Genomic DNA, 16,851 nt, shown 5'->3' with positions numbered 1-16,851 from the left:
TCGCTGAACAGCAACGGTTTGTTACACAGGCAGGTTTGTGAGCGGGTTTGGTGCAACCAGAGCAGCACCACACTCAGCAAACAGCGAGAGCGCACATGATGGGGATGCTGAAGGGCCTCGATACTTTTGCTTCTCTCCAACTCACCTATCTGGACCATGGGGTGATTCCCTCTCCCCAGCACTCGCCAGATCCTCCCTCAGGTTTCCCGTGCTCAGGCTCAATTACTCTGTTGCTTATAGAATAGGAAAGTCAGCGTTTCGGCCTGCTGGGTTGGTACAGGGCAGGCCAAAGAAACACTGATTTTTTTTTACATTTTACACAACACAACTCTACTACCAGAAAGTGCATTTAAAAGTCATTCTGAACTTCAGGCTGGGACAAAACAGAGATGCTGCTGCTCCATCAAACACATCATCTCACGTGGAGCTGCTCAGGTGCTTGTGATGGTCAGTAAGGAGAGACAACATGCACTAACTAAAATAATATATGAAAGGCTGCAAAAATAATCTGCTCTGAGTTAATGTTTCCCTGCAGCTCTTGGGAAGATGAGCAGTACTGCACACAGAGGCACCGGGATAATGCAGTGTCGGGCGCTGAGCCGGGCTTGTCCAGGGGCGCTGAGCCAGGCCTGTCTGGGGATGCTGAGCTGGGCTTGTCCGTCTGCGGGCGCTGAGCCGGGCTTGTCCCAGAGAGCCCCTTTTGCTGCCCCATCAGCCGGCACCGCACTGTCCCTCGGCTCCAGCAGCCCACATGGACACAGGGGACAAGGATCAACCATATCTGTAGTGGTTTTCACTGCAAAAATACCTTTGGACACGACACAGCGCTGGACTCCATCTACTGTGATTTTTGCAGATGCTCCACTTGTGCTACGATGCAAACTGGGAAATTTTTTCTTGCTCTGTACAAAGTGATCCAGGAACACGTTTATTTTAGTGCCAAAAGGCGCAGGACGGTCTGGCTGTGCAGAACAGCTCAGCGCTTTGCAGGAGCCGTACGAGCCGTGCGCAGCCCAGACGCCCAGCACAACGCATTGATTAGAACGGGGCTCTGCATGCTAATTGCCATGATGAACGTTCCAGCCCATTGTATCAGGGCGGGTGAATGGCCGCATTGTCTCAGGCCCAGCATTCTCCATACCCAGCCCCTGCAAATGGGAGCCCTGGTGCTACGTAATAACAAAAACAAAATCTCAGCAGAAACCCATTAGCATCCAAAGGGCAGGAGCCTGAATGCATCAGAAGGATTCTTTGAAAAGTAAGAGTGAAACGAATGTAATAAAATGCTACTATTAAGTGATACTCATTGTCCAAATTAAATCATCAGAAGCAAAGACCTTGACTCCCAAAACGTATTCAGCGCAGCACATGCTGCAGAGCCCGGGAACAAGGCTATTAAGAATTTTAAGCCCTGGACTTGTCCCAAGTATGGATTACTTGATTTCTTTGTGAGCACTTGATCACATGGAGCTATATTTGGATTCCCAGAATGGGTGGCTCTGCACCCCCCATCCCCTCACACCCGCAGCACCAAGATGGGAGCTGCAGGAGCCAGAAAACGCCCCAACACCGGAGCAGGTGCAAGACGAGGACAGGAGGAAGCCCAGCACTCTTCAGAGAAGCTGGGCTGAAAGCAAGGCAGAAGACTGTTCTAGAAATGGTGAAATAAATGCAACGTTTCCCTCTCTCTGCAGATGTTGAGAACATGACTGGCCCAGCAGCGCTGACAAGGGCAGGTCTCTCTCCCAGATCATCACAGATTCCTGCACCGAGCAGAATACACAATGCCATTTTAGAGTTATGAGTTTGTTTGCTAGTTCATTTTTTTAAGGTACAATTCCTAAAATGCTTATATACTGAGATAAAACTTCAGCTATATCTTGTTTCTTTAGTTTCCCTGTGGTCCCTGCAGCATCCTGACCCTGCCCTACAGCTCCGTCCCCCCAGGGCCCCACGCTCCACAGAGCACAGGGACAGCACTGCTGGGGTCACCGTCCCTGGAGGGTTGAACAGTGGTAGAGGTGAGGTTCTCGGGGACACGGGTTACAGGTGGACTTGCCAGGGTTGGGTTAATGGTTGGACTCAATGATCTTAAAGGTCTTTTCCAACCAGAGCAACCCAATGACGGTTCTTTGACAGGGCTCTCCTGGCCCAGGCTCCTCGCTCCCCAAGCCAGCCTGACCCAGCCCATCAACTTTCCTTCTGCTTTAGAACATTTTTTTCTTCTGGAGAGTTACGTGATGGGCTCCAGCTCCTGCAGCTCACGCCAAATTTTGGTCTCAGAAGTGTTCTCCTGCAGTTCACCATCCGCACGCTGCCATTCCTACCTGTCAACAAAGGCTTCACCTCTACGTTCTACACCATTATGGGACCAGCGAGTCATGAACAGACACATCTGAGCTGCTCAACACGGGCAGCCCCTGGGGATGCCACCTGCCCAAGGTGAGCCGGACCCGGGGACACTCGCAGGGTCTTGTGCTGCTCTCCAGAGGGGGCAGAGCACCAGCATCTCTTGTAAAAGACATCAGATAATGACCAAACTTCCCACTGCTTTTGTGCACGGCAGCCTGGCCCCAGGACAGAACAAAACTCACTCAAACATCAACTTTCACATTTTTTAATGTCATTCTTGCAAAAGGAGAGCCTAGCAAAAAGAAGAAAAAAAAAATCCACTTGAAATGAACCCTATAAAATTAGAAGGTTGGGAAAGTGTGAACATTTTATATAAACAGTGCAATTTAGTCATAACGGCCTCCTGGAATTAGGGCTGTATTGGAAAATTGCTCCATCACCGCCGTGTTTCCCGTACCACGCTCCAGCACAGAATATTTCACTTAGTTTCTTTTCTGCGTGGCTCCATGAACCCCACATGTGGACATGTGAACACAATGCAGCCGCGGCCCCCGACACGCAGATCTGCATATCAATGTCCCCCGGCCCCTCCGGCTCCGCGCAGAAAGGCCGTAATCTGGGTTTTGTTCCCCGTGGAGCCCCATGGGGTTGTGCAACCTCTATTCACCCTGCCCGGGCCCTGGGAACAGCGCTGGAGCCCTGGACAGACAATCTGGGGGGGAGGAGGAGCAGGGAAGAGGCCTGAGAAGGTTTGGGAGCCGGGCTGGGTGGCAGGACAATGCATCAACCTGTTTGCTCTTCTTCCTTGGAAACACGGCTCAGGGATGGGGACACCCAGGCCAGGTCCCCACCTGCACTGAGCCTCCGACACAGAGAGCAGGGGAGGGAATGAGCAAAATCAGCTTTTCAGTCCTGGTCTGTGCAAAACCACACACTGCACAGCTACTGACACTCAGCTGTTCGCTGGGCAGGGCTATTTTGGCACAGCCCATAGTACAAAAATATAGGCAGCTGCATTAGGCGAATGTTTGCGCTGTTTCACAGTGTGATGATGGGCAAACTAGGCCAAGCCTTAACCAGTATCCTCTAAAAAATGGGCAAGAAAACAAAACAGTGGGAGAACAGTGAGAGCCCACGGAAGAAAACGTTTGTTATCATTCAAGATACCTTGTGTGCACTGGATGACTGGGCGAAAAATATATGTACATATCCACATCTTTTCAAAGTTTAAATTGCAATTTTAAAAAATAGTTTAATTTTTTAAGGACACCAAAGTACCCTGGACTGGAAAGAAGATATTTCATATACATTTCATGCACTGACTTAAACCCAGAAGCAGTTTTCATCTATAATGCTCTTAAAATGTAATCCGGCAGCCCTTTCTTGGTACAGGCTGCGGGCAACTTTATTGTATTTCATGGTTTCTCGGCCATGAACAAAAGCTGTTCTTGTGCTGTACGGGCAGGAGCCTGGCAGGTAACGGGGTCCCAGCCCTGCTGGTACAGGCAACTCCATCCTGTTCTCTACAAGAGGAGAGGAAGGTAAATTTAATTTCTATTTCAGAGGACACACAACTATAGCCGGCAGTTCTGCCCCCTGAGCCGGCAGAGGAGACCCCAAATGCACCAGCACTGCACAGGCTCTTGGGAATGGAGAACCTGGCAATTTTAAACATTTTCCCAGTGAACAATGTTCTCTGACTTGGTTAAACGCGGCACATAAAGGCTCTGTTCCTGTAACACCTGATGCATGATTATCAGTCAAGGCCAACGTATTCACCCTAAAATCAGGTAATATTGTTTTATGGCTCTTGATGGTTCAAACCGACAATGCACGGAGCTGAACAGACGCTGCCGAGCAGTTTCTCAGCCTTTAATCAGAACTGCGTAGGCGTTGAATTCTGGAGCTAATCACCTTAGCAACGGCTCTAAACATATGTGCAGTGACATCAGCTGATTTCTGAAAGCTGTAAATAGAGGATAATAGCACGAAAAAATTCTGGATTCAAGCCAAGACCTAAAAAACATAGTATTAAAACACCGCCTGTAATTCAATGTATGCAAACTTGTTTGCATCCCCGCTCCCCAAAACCTGTGTAATTACACACCTACAGCACCGCTGGCTGATTGTCCCACTGCAGGCTACTCTGGTTCAGAAATTTCCCAGAAACAAAGATTTAATATAAATCCTTTTTCAAATTTGATTTTGAAAAGCCTGGAGAAAAATCTGCAGATAACCCCAGAGAGCACGAAGGGTAAAGATCTGCTCCAACACCCAACCCTGCGCTTAGAGCCGTGAGGAATAACCTCAACTTAGGAGAATTATTTGTAAATAAGAAAATAAACAATGTGCTCATGGGCTTTATCACTGACTCACGCAGGAACTGATGCTGCCAGCCCCTGCCTGTGGTACAGAGCAGTTCAAACAGCATCGTGCAGGAATACGCCAAGGATCCCATCGCTGGAAGGCTGTGCCGGCGAGCAGGCAGCGCGAAAGGGGCATATTCTGAATTACCTCATGTTTGGTACCTCATTAAGATCTCAAATTGTCCATTTATGGAGTCCCTCAATCAGCCATCAGCGTCCCACATCAGGACAATGTACTTTTTGTTTTCCTCATTTCATTGTGACCCATATTTCTGAGCTCTGCGGTGCAGGGGGTGACCTGGCCAACTACACAAACCTTTGCAGTGCCCCGCGTGAGGCTGGGAGGGAGAGGGAGGAGAAGGGAGAAACAAGCTTAATGGGATTTGCAAATGTCAAAAAATATCTTTAGCAGGCCCATTTATGCAGAGTCTCAGCACTCGCTGAACTTGAAAGCAATATTTGCTGTGCAAAGAACGTGGGGTGCATGGCAAGCGGTGCTGAGGATGCTGCTCCGGCAGCACAGAGCCACCGGCTGTCACCCGCTGCCCCAGAGCAGGAACGGGACAGGACAGCAGGGCCAGGACAGTGCTGGGGGGGTCGGTGTCGGCGCTCCCCATGTGTTTGCCACACGGTCCTGGGGGTGCAGCATGGGCAGAGCTTGGGCCCACCTCCCCGGGCACCGGCCCACAAAGGGATGGGCAAGGCAAGCCCGGCTTATTTGTGAAGCGCCTTGCATTAAAAATAAAAAATAACAAGGCTAGGGAAACAGAAAATGCAAACTTGACAGGTGCATCAGAAGAGGGATGCAGCACGGAGCCAGAAGCAAGAAACTCCCCCTCCTTTCTTCTCTATAGGGTTGAGGTTTTTTTCCTCTGTCAATTAGTCGCAAGGAAATTCAGTGAATTGAGATCAGCAGTGTTAATCGTTATTGCGTTTGAATTTAATTAGCATTATTTTTTAACTACAGGTAATTTATAGTGCCTCACCTAAATGTGGAAGTCAGGCAGGGCCTTCTGTTCACCAGAAAACCACCATGCCACAGATAATCCTGCTATTTGCTTTATGCCTTTAATTTCTGTAATCCATGGTTACCAGACTGCCATGGTTACTCCCTGCTCCTTTTATCAAAGGCTGCTGTGTGCGTCTCGCTGGAGCGGCAGCACTTCTGCCGAGGCTAAGAATAGCACAGGCCCCTTCCTGAGCACGGGGAAGGGTGACGGTGCTGGGAAGGATGGATGAAGGTGCTGGGGAAGGCCAGATAATGGTGCTGGGGACGGCGGGGGGGACACGGCTGATGGACGGTGCAGTATCTCCCACCTCCTGCCCATACCAGGCACACCTCTGAGATGTCTGTTTGGCATCTTTCTCATCTATTTAATTTTTTTCTTTTGGAAGTCCCTCTCTGTACCTTGTATCACAGTTTATGTGTCTCAGAGCTTTTGGAGTCAAAGCTTCAGTAAGAGCCTGAAATTCTGGATGACTCGTTCAGTGTGAGAACTGCACAGGCAGCACATCTACAGGGCCGGGCTCCTGTCTGGGCACACCGTGACCTGTCACCATCACCCGAGAAAACAGCCCATTCAAACAGCCACGTCGTTATGGAGGAGGCGCTCAACGGCATCTCGCATGGGCTGAGCTGCTTTCCCACACAAGCACCGCTTCTCTGACCAGCCAACTCTCCAAACTGGAGCTGGCCAAAAACCACAAGGATTTTGAGGGCGTTTGCCAAGCTGTACACGTGTGGGAGGTGAAGGAGACGCTGATGAGCTGGGGGAAGGTAAGGCAGAAGTTCTCGGGATGGGAAGAAGCAAACCCAGCATCACTGAAATACTGGTCCTGGGGCCTCACAGCACCGATGCCCCGGACAGACGGACGGCAGAGCTGCAGGTGCCCAAATCACCCCAGCACCCAGCCATCTGGTAGGACCAATGGACGGTTTAAAATACCTTACACGTTAGTGCCCTATGAAAGCCTCCCGATGCCCAGAGCATTTGCAAATCCAGGTTGGTAACACCTCAAACCTTCGTGGGGACACACGTTCGGCAGCTGGAGGGAACAGGCGTCACCGCGCCCGCTGAAGCCTCACCTGGAACACACAAGTCGTGCCAGAAGCAGGCGCAACGCTCAGGTGCTGACGTGTAGGGCAAACCTGAGGTTTCTTAGCTATCCTTGAATATCAGAAAATGACAAAAAGCACAGAGATTCACCCGCTTGTCACGGCCCTGTGCCTTTAAATGGAAATGCTCCAACATCCTATGGAAACTGGTGCACATGTGCCTGGAGATAAACAACATCACGGGACAGGTAAGCTAGTTACTCATGATTTATCACACCATCTCCCATCTAATTGCATAGCTAAACGGTCAGTCATTTTAATCCACTGTAAGCAGCTTACGCTTTCTTATGTAGCTCTGCGACATCACTCACTTCCTGATTTGGAAATAATAATTCTTTAAGTCTTGCCCTAGCAGGTGTGAAAACCACCGTTTTCAGTGACACTGCGTAGATTTTGAGACCCGTGAGAGGCACACACAGGACAGGCATGTCCTGGGAGAGGGTCCCAAACATCAACTTCATCCTCAGTGTTGAGCACAGCACAGGATTTTTCGTGCAGGATCACAAAAGAAATCTTACACCTAGATGCAAGCCCTTGGTGCCAATGCCCTGTAATGTCAAAACATGTTTCTAATCTTACCTTGAATCACACCCTTAACCAAAATCTGTTCCTTAGCTTCTTTCAATTAAGCCATCTCCTGTGACACCGTTCCGGCATTTTATTCCTCCTGCAGACAAGGCTGGTTGTCCCCAGATCACCGTGTCCGAGACCCGCCAGCTGGCACAGCTCCGGCAGCACCGTCCTGCTGCACCACGCTCAACATCCCTGTACTTTGTATTTCACAGATTCTAGTGTAGCAGTTATATGCTTTTTTAAAAAAATCCCATTTTAAGCATCTTTGGAGACCCACACAAATGGGCATAAAAGCTGCAAGAGTCCATCAAAAAAAGTGTTTCCATATGCGTGAGACCCCAATCCCTCCCCATCCCAGAGCCTGGAACAGTCAAAGCGCATTTTAGCTTTTCCACACCCATATGTAGATAAGCAGAGGTTACAGGACTTTATCTAAAGACTTAGGCAGAAGAAATCAGGTTTTGGGTTACATCGAGCTTTTTTCACCGCTTAAAAACTTCAGCCGTTGGAAGCGAAAGCTCCTGTGGCTGGGGAGCTCGTGCACCCACTGGTGGAAACGGCCACAGCCCAGGGGATTTTTCTGACTTCCAACACCGGAGAACTTCGCCCCTCAAACTACCCGTGAACTCAGGCCAGTGACCTCAAGCCAAGCTTCAAAATCATTCCAGACACGGAGCCAGATCAAAAGCCACTCGGTGGAACCACCTGCCTTTGATACCCTAAACCCCTGTCACCGATATCAGGGGGGCTAAACTCCCCCTGCAAGAAATTTCCTTTAGCTCGATACAAAATTTATCTTGCCATATGTAAAATTCATTTGTGTAGCTGCACACCCTAGTAGGCCTGAATGGGGCAAAGGAGTATTTCAGCTCCCAGTGCGATTTATTATTTAAAAGCAGCGAAATTACGCCGGTGACGGGAGCGCCCGGGTGAGAGGTGGGTGATGCGCCGGGCGCTGCGGCCGCGGACCCGCTGTGCATTACCGAGCTGGCCGGGGGCCCTGCTCCCATCCATTATTTATAGTCCTCTGGCGCGCAGCCTGCAGAGGGTCACATCGCTGAAAGCCAACTTTATCTTCATTGTTCCCAGCCTCCTGCCCAGCTGTCACCCCGCTCGCTAATTTAATACACCCCGAGCTGTGTCAGGGGACGCGGGACTCGCAGTTGGTTTGTCCCTCCCCAGCTGCACCAGGACGGTGGGCACTGGCTGCAAGCTGTGGGCTCCATAATTTGCATTAAGGTGCTCGCCTGGGCTGTTTAAAATCTGCATTAGAGACTCCATGGTCAGTGGGACGACTCAAACACGGAGTGTTTCAGGGCTCCAGGGTGGAATTGGGGATGTAGGTGATGCTGGGAGGTTCTCCGGGTCTGTCACTGTGCTGCGCAAAGGGCTGCACCACACGTTTTCCTACCTGTCACAGCAAGAGCTATTCAATAATGTATGGAAATAGGAGGGGGGAAGTAGAAAGCTCACTTCAGCGTGCCAAGAAAGAAAAAATAAAAATTGAAATAATACATATATATAATATCTGCCACAGGTGTTTGTTTCAGGTACAAGCTGAGCATGCAGAGCCAAGCTCTGATTCACCCGTATTTCAACCCCAAAATGGGAAAGAAGGGACAATGTCCCGCTGGCCTGGCCCAACATGGCTCCCAAGGCTTTGTCCCCACAACTCATCACCCACCTCTTTCAGTGCTCGCCCCAAAATTAAATCTACCATGACCACTTTTTGGACCCTTGCAAAGCGTTTTTAACCATGCGGTTGGTTTGGCCCAAGATCTAAATTGAAGCAATTTGATTTTAACTTGAGCCGTGTCAGGGTCTCTGCAAGAGATGCTGCCCCAGGAAACTGCTCCAGCAAAACTGAGGTGCAGGGAGATGAGCTGCTGCTCCTGCAGCCCCTGCCCACCAGGATTCACATATCCTGAATGCATTAAGTATCTACCCCATACCTCAAACAAACGAGTCAATTCCACTGTAAATAAAAGCCAGGAAAACAATGTGAATTTTCCTGCAGTTAGGGCTGGTTGTCTTATTTCAAGCAACAAGAACTACCCAGGTTTTAGACATACAAAACAATTCCAATAATCAAGTCTGAAAACAAGGCGCAGCAATTTCATGAAAAACACAACATTTGCACAAAAAGGAAGCTGTTGAAAACGTGGGCCCAGAGGAAGCGGGTCCGTTGTTCCGTGGCACAAACGGGGTCAGGAGAGGCTCTGGTGGCACCGGCAGCACCGGGAGCTGAGCGGGGGAAATTCCCTCTAATTCGGCACAGACCCCACAGAAACTCTGGCAAAGCAACAGCCAAAGCATTTCACATGAGCGGGATTCAGGTGAGACAGAAAAGCACAATTAACCTTCAATCAGCAAAAAGCAGCAGTGAGTGGTTTGTGCAAGTGTTCTGCACCCTGAAAACCAGGAGGATTCTGCCCCAAGCTCCGCAGGGGCCGCGGAGCAGCCGACGGGCAGCAGGCGGGGAGCAGGACCGGACCTGCGCATCCTCCCAACCCGGGATTATTTCCATGGCAACCATCGGGAGAACTTATTAAGTAAAAAAAAAACAACAAAAAACCAAGAACAGTTTGAACACACAGAACCCACATTCGTAACGTACCAGCTGACTAAATCAGCAGCGCTAAGATTTTTAGTAATCAAAATAGATCATGTTCTAGCAACTCCACCTTCTCTCTGCCACAGCCAAAAAGAAAAAGCTGATAGTAATATCAGTGCAGGGGGAGAAGGGGGAATTACAGGGTTTCTAAGACCACAGCCCTATGTCAAGCCAAGTCTCATCCCATCCTAGTGGTCCAAGAGACATGATTTTAACATCCGACAGTTCATGTACTGTTAAATAAGGCTGAATTTCCAAGAGACGATAAACTTAATGGCAAGGTACCTACTACAAAATCAAAAAGATTACTATCACGTGACACCAGCAGTTATCTCATACACAAAAATTCACTGAATTCAGCAGACACAGAACAGGCTGATCCCAAGCAGGGCGCAGAACCGAGCGGTGCTGGCGGGGAAAGCACCGGAGCTCACAGGCTCATCATCTTCCTCACTTCACTAACAGAAGAGGAAAAAAACAGTGGTCCCTTATCATATTTAGCTTGAAAGATTCAGGAATTTAGAATAGTTGCTCAGAGAAAGCACAGTCCACTTATTGAAGCTCATTTCAAATGAACTAAAAATTAGCAAAACCTGTTATTGCAACATTGAAAGGCTTCATCTTTCTCGATTTGATTATTCTGTAACTAAATTCCTGTTTCCTTCCAGGATCGGTGTGTGAAACAGCAGAGGCGGCACAACAGAGAGCTTGGGAATGGTCACGAACAAAGGAACGTGTTCCTGCCCCCGGATGGCAAGAGGCCAGGGCGGGGGACAGGGATAGGCCAAGGGCTCCCCCAGGACCCACATGCAGGTCCGGGAGCAGAGGGACCCGGAGCAGCATCCTCCAGTACCGAATGCACCGGTACCGGTGCCAGGCTCAGCACTCCTCCTCAGCACCGGGATGAGGAAATTACCAAAGTTTCGGCAGCGCTCAAAAACAAACGCTGCCCAAAACTTTTGTAACAGCAATTCAGAGTGAGAAATAAGTCTCAACAGGAATGATTTTGAAAGTGTTTGTTTTTTTTTTTTAAAAAAAAAAAAAAGTGGTTAAATGAACTGTTGGCTCAGTCACTAAGTCCAGCCAGGGAGATTACGTGCATTATTGATTTACCTTAGAACAACCTGGGAACTCATTTCCAATGGTTTCTAATGGAACCTGGATTTTGCAGTCCTAATCTGCCTCGTGAGGTTGAGCTTCCTGCAAGGAAAGACAACACCGAGCATTAAAATGGCAGCTGTCAGATGTACAACAGCCCCATTCATTTAATGTGGATAGTGCAGTGGCGAAAGGGGTTTTTAAGGGCTGCTCCAAAAGGCTCCTTTGCAATTAAACAGAGTGGGGAGAACGTGGTGGTGAGGATGGCCCTGTGAGTGCCCATGGATAATGGTGCGGACCTGTAAGTCTGAGGATTTACAGAAAACAAAGGGAGGTTATGAAAAGTTTATTTTTGTAATATCAGCTTGCACACGCTATCTATAGTCCTTTCAGAAGCAACGCTGATGAGGGGGTTGAGCAGAGAAGTGGCAGTTTGGAGCCTCAGCTCCGCTGCCGACTCAGCCGCAAACGTACAAAACACTCGGGCAAGTTGGTTTTCCAAGAGCCGCAGCTGTACAGGGCGCAGAGTGATGCTCTGGGTTCTATTCTTAGCCAGGCATGGGACCAAGACAGCAAAGCGTGTGTACAGCCAGTAAACAACCCTTCCGTGTGACCATCAAAGCCGTTTTAAAAGAGTAAATTCCCATCTGAGAGAATTCAGGTCTTTAGGAGGGTGCACGAGCATCAGTTCCTGTTTGCAGACGCAACGCGCTCGGAGCATCCGAGAAAAGGAAGCTGGTTTGGGGCAACCTCGGCGCAGAAATGGGTGATTTTGTAAACTCGGGTGCCGCAGCTGCGCTCGTGCCGTGTCCCAAGCAGGATGGCCCCAAAACCGCCCGTGAGCGCTCCGGACGGAGCGAGAGCACACAGGGATTTCCAGCAGGACAACGCACCATCAACCCTCAACCTCTGCTTCAGCTGCAAAAGCTTCTCCACTTCGGGAAACGGGTTTTGCTAAACAAAATGCACTGTAGCAGGCTCAGCATTCTGAAATGCTGTTAAAGAGTATTATCCCTTTACACACCTAAAGCAAAAAGATTTTTCTCAATCCTTACAGAAAAGACTCCTTTAATACAAAACCAAGCAGGGAGTACCACAGCCCAAAAGGAGGCTTCCAGAAAGGTGTGAGCACAGAGAACAGAAGCCCATAGCAGGAAGGAAACTGTAATATTAGCTACAGACTTTGAATACATACGCAGATCTGCATCACTGAACAAGAACAGCAAGCAAAATATTCAGTGCTGATGAACAAAACCCAGCATTTGATCCTCAGCTATTTTCCAAACTCATCTGCAAGCACATCCTGCCTTGAAACAAATGAAAACCAAGGCGTGATGGATACGTGGCAATTAACTGCAACCATTATTTTTATTCTGCATAGCGTCTTGCTAGAAAACAAGCAGTGCCCTTAGCCCCGAGACATCCTGTGGAAGCAGCCGGCCGCCTGCAAAAATCACCGAGCATTACATTCTGCCCCTTCTCCAGTTTCAGTCTTGCCCTGCAGCTCCAGCAGCTCCAGCCCGTCCTTCCCCTCCCTCCTGTCCTCCCCCGGCTCCTTCCAGCCCCGCTGGCGCTTCCCTCCCGGCAGCGGTGCCGGTGCCGTGCCAGATGTCAGCCTGACCCGCAGCCGCTGTTTCGGGTCAGTTATCAGGGTGACGGTGCGTGGGGGAGCTGCGGTTCCCACCTCACCAGGCAGTGCTGGGACGGCTCCGCCGCGCTGGCCGTGGGGCCTGGGCACAGCTGGCACATTTATTTCCAGGCTTTTTTTCTTGCTAATGAAGTGCTGGCGGCAGAGCCGGCAGGAGTTTGAGAGGCTGTTCCCACACGCTGCAATGAAAGCCGTGGGCACCCTGAGCTGGGTAAGGTGACCCTTGACTATGTTAAGCATCAGTCATTCATAGAAGCGTCACTTTCTGCGCGAGAGGAACGGGTGACCTGAATGCCTCCTGTAAGAATAATTGCCTACAGAAGACAAGGGCTAAAGTTTCTGGAGAAGGGGTGCTGCTGTTTGCCCAGCCCTCCAAGAGGGACCATTCAAACAGCATCGGGCAAGGAGGGAGCAGAGGCAGCCGGTGGGGAACTCAAAATATATTTTAAATGAACCCAGATCCGATCCTTGACCAAACTATGCTCCTTGAAAGATGTGCCCCCGATGAAGGAATGGCTCCAAGGCAGCGGTATGTGGTTTGCTGGAAGGAAAGAGGAAAGCTTCAAGCCTGACATAAGCCAGGGCTCGGATTCCTCTATCGGCGCGAGGCTGTGCCGCAGATAAGGCTGCGTCAACTTTTCCATTTGAGCGCACTCCCCTCTAAAGTTTACAGTCCGAAGGAAAATGTTTTGGCCAGGTGGAAACTTAACGTACAGGCTCCCAAAGCAGGGAGCTGCCTGCGTATAGAAAACATGACAATGTCACCTGCCCAGACGTGGTTTCCCCCACTGGGAAAGCGAAAAGTCTCATCTTCCTCCCCATGAAATTCTTCACATTCCTTCGCAGCAGATAAGCTGTACCCGGTTGTAGGCGAGAGCTGAACAAAGTGCCCCATAACATCAAACAAACCAAGGTACTGAAACGCCAACAGGTTAAACGTTAACCCAGGAGCTAAGAGGAGGGCACAGAACCGCAGCCATCCTGCCCAGCTCCGGCACAGCCCTCCTTGGCGCCACCGGCCTCTCCGCCAGCAGGAGCCGCGGGGTCGGAGAAGAAGGGAGGTTCTGGGCAATGAGAGTGTTTCTCACCTCCAGAGTCCATCTGCTGCGGGAAGCGGGGTGAGGAGAGCCAGGTGGAGGCGGCAGCTGGGCCCCCATGGCTGTGCCCAACAGCGGGGTGCCCGGGGCAGGACAGCGGGGTGCCCGCTGCCACAGGCTCCCCCAGACCCATCTCGCTGTTTTTTTCAGCGCAGCAGGGCGAGCGGCAGCAAACCCAGCACGCAGGCTGCCAGCTCACCCGTTCAGCATCCTATTTTTGTGTGTGGCGAACTACGAAGATGCTCCATTTCCAAGGAAACGCTGGAGGAGCGCGGCTCCCTGTGTCCCCAGGCCAGGGGCTGTGGCAGCGGTCCCTGTGCCCGCTGCAGGGGGCAGCACCAGCACCCACCCCGTGCACCATGGAAGTTTTGGCGCCTGCCGAGGTGCACAGGGATGGAGAGGTACTTCAGTACCAGCACAGCCCTGGTCCCCCACGCTTCACTGCACTTATCCCTGAAAACAGAAAAAAATGTACTTGTTTTTCTGCTGCTGCTGAGCAGCTACACAACGCTGCTCATCACCAAGAGCCTGAATAAACCCCAGCTCCTGAAGCAGTATCTGAAATCAGCTGCTCTCCAATCTCCATCACAATTTCAAACCTTTAATTTACTGAGGCTTGAGTGAAAGCAACATTTGTGTTTGTTTACCAGCCACAGAGGAGCTCTGAGCACTCGCGGTTTATCACGTTTACCCAACAGATATATTCTGGGGAGCTTCTCAGACCAACTGTGACTTATCACAAATTACTGGTCACAAACTTTTCCACCCGTCCCCACAAGATCCCAGGGACCCGTCCCTGAGAGCCGGACGAGCCACCCACGCACATGGTGCTCCCAGCACTCGACAACCGCCTGGGCTGCTGTATTTCCAAGTTCAAAAGAAAAGAAAAAAGGCAGAAAAACAGCCTGATTTTGTTGTTCTTCCTCTGCTAAATCCTGCAGTGCTGGACCAAGACGCGGCAGTTTTTACCCAGGGAAGGACCCTTGTGGGCTCTGCTGAGGGCCGGAGGCCACGCGGGATCTGGAAAACTTTCCCCCATTACCTTCGGTGAATTTAAGACGCGCTGCTGTACGTCGGTGAAGCAACTTTGTTCTTTCTGGAGGGAACGGACAGATTGCAGGAGAAAACTATACCCCAATTGCTGCCAAATTCCACAGATTTAGTTATTAGTAGGCAATTAGGAACCATTATTAACACTTCCTACTACGTTAAGCTCCATTTGCAGCGCATCTCTGCGCCAGGCTGGACCATTCCGGCACTCCGGCTCCACCACGCACGTGGCATCACGTACCGAAAACTGCGCCTGCCCGCTCGCTGCCTCCTGGGCCCCTTCTCCGCACATATATTTAATGCAGTTGTCTTACAAAATAAAATTGCAAGTAAAAATACAGAGATTAAAAAGGTAGGGGTGGGGAGGGGGGGAGGTAAATAAAAGCATGGCTGCACAAAGGAAAAACAGTTTTGCTCTTGTTTTTTAACTCACAATCAACATCTGAGCTATTCAGGAAACTGGTGCACTGCCCTCCAACCAACTTCAATTAGGGAATTCAAAAGCAGTCAGACAAAAGAATGCCTGGGAGTTACTGCACCGCGCAGAGATATTTTTAGCAAGAGCTGGGAGGCTGTTTGTGGGACGCTGCTTTGCTTCTACTGCATTTCAGCTTTTGTATTTACATTTGCAGGACAGAAAGATTTACTAGGTCAGAGGGGGGAAACAGAGGAGAAGCAGCGTAAATGATGCGGATCATTTTGCTTTCTGATACTCTCAGAAGGTATTTCAGTGGAAGCTGATGGAGACCAGGGTGAAGCTGAACAAGATTTGCCTCCATCTGCTTTGAAATTCATCTTTCAGCAGGAATCTCCTGTTGGTCCTTTGGAAACCATGTAAAGGGCACATAGAGCCCTGCAAGGGTCGGTGCAGGCAACGCTGCCGTGTCCCCGGCAAAGCCGCAGCACATCTGCCCCGGGTCACCGATGGGTTCGCAACCAGCACCGCGTGGCTAATAGGCCTTGGCACACCAACACGCACCCCAAACCCTCCGCCACAACCACCATTCAACCCTTCATCCCGGAGCCAAGTGTACCACCAAGCCCCACCGAGCCGCTCCTGTTTTTCAGAAGCCATTTCCCAAAAACGGGGAAGGTGCCGGCAGAGCTGGGAGCCCAAGGCCTGGCCGCGGCGCAGGGCCGTTCGGGAGCTGCCGGCACGGCTCCCCTTCCGCCGCCTCCCACCACTGCGGCAGCGCAGATGGCAGCAGCGTGACCTCGCTGTTCCTGCCTCCTTGTTTTGATCCCGCAGTCTTGATTGTTCAGGCTAATCCCACACTCCCAGCCTTGGCTGCCAGCCAGGGCTGTTATTAATGGCACAAAAGCTTCTCATTCCAGCTACTTCTACATCCGCTAATGCTGTTGTTCCCTTCTCTCGCTCCCCCTCTCACCACATTACAAACTGGAGCTGGAATATATTTTACAAGGGAAAAAAAAAACCTCCTCTCTGATCATCCTTGCACGCCAAGGGCTCCACCAGAACCGTACAGGAAAGGCTCGTCAGCTCCAGCAATAATTACCAATGGTAAAGCAGCAAGACCACCCTGCTCCTCCAGCCATCAGCTCCGAAGCAATAAACAGCACACAGATGTGGGGAGTTTCCAGCAATCCCCGAAGGAAACCAGGATCCCAGGCACAAGTACACAGAGCTCAGGGAAGGGCTCTGCTGCGGGGCTGGGCAGGGACATGACACCCATCTGCTCTGCGGGTGCCACCAGCGTTTGGCTGCCTCGCTCGGGAAACCGCCTGCTTTCCTGCTACTGGATTCAAATAGCTGTAAAGCTCTCAGTAAAAGCAGGCACTGAAAGGACGCTTCAAATCATTTGTAATTTAGCCCCTCGCATGCCCTTTTACAGCGTGCTCATCCCTCTGCAAGGCGCCTGGCAGCGTCCTGTGGCAGGGATGGCCGGGCGGCCGCTCTGAGCTGGGGCTGCTGACAC

General features: G+C 50.6%; 1 protein-coding gene across 4 annotated transcripts in view; it reads right to left on the bottom strand.

Annotated features, from left to right (window-relative positions):
- Positions 1 to 16,851, bottom strand: part of ANKRD11 (ankyrin repeat domain containing 11) — a 137,087-nt gene that overhangs the window by 53,262 nt on the left and 66,974 nt on the right. The window contains exon 3 of one of the 4 annotated variants that reach the window (XM_080351796.1): positions 11,135 to 11,221. The exons of the other annotated variants lie outside the window; for them this stretch is intronic. The gene's annotated coding sequence lies outside the window, so the exon portion shown is untranslated. The remainder of the gene's footprint in view (positions 1 to 11,134; positions 11,222 to 16,851) is intronic. 4 annotated transcript variants of the gene reach the window in all.

This window comes from Nesoenas mayeri (assembly GCF_963082525.1).
Source record: "Nesoenas mayeri genome assembly, chromosome: 12".
In the NCBI taxonomy this organism is placed as follows: Eukaryota; Metazoa; Chordata; class Aves; order Columbiformes; family Columbidae; genus Nesoenas; species Nesoenas mayeri.
This window is presented reverse-complemented; position numbering and strand designations above follow the sequence as displayed.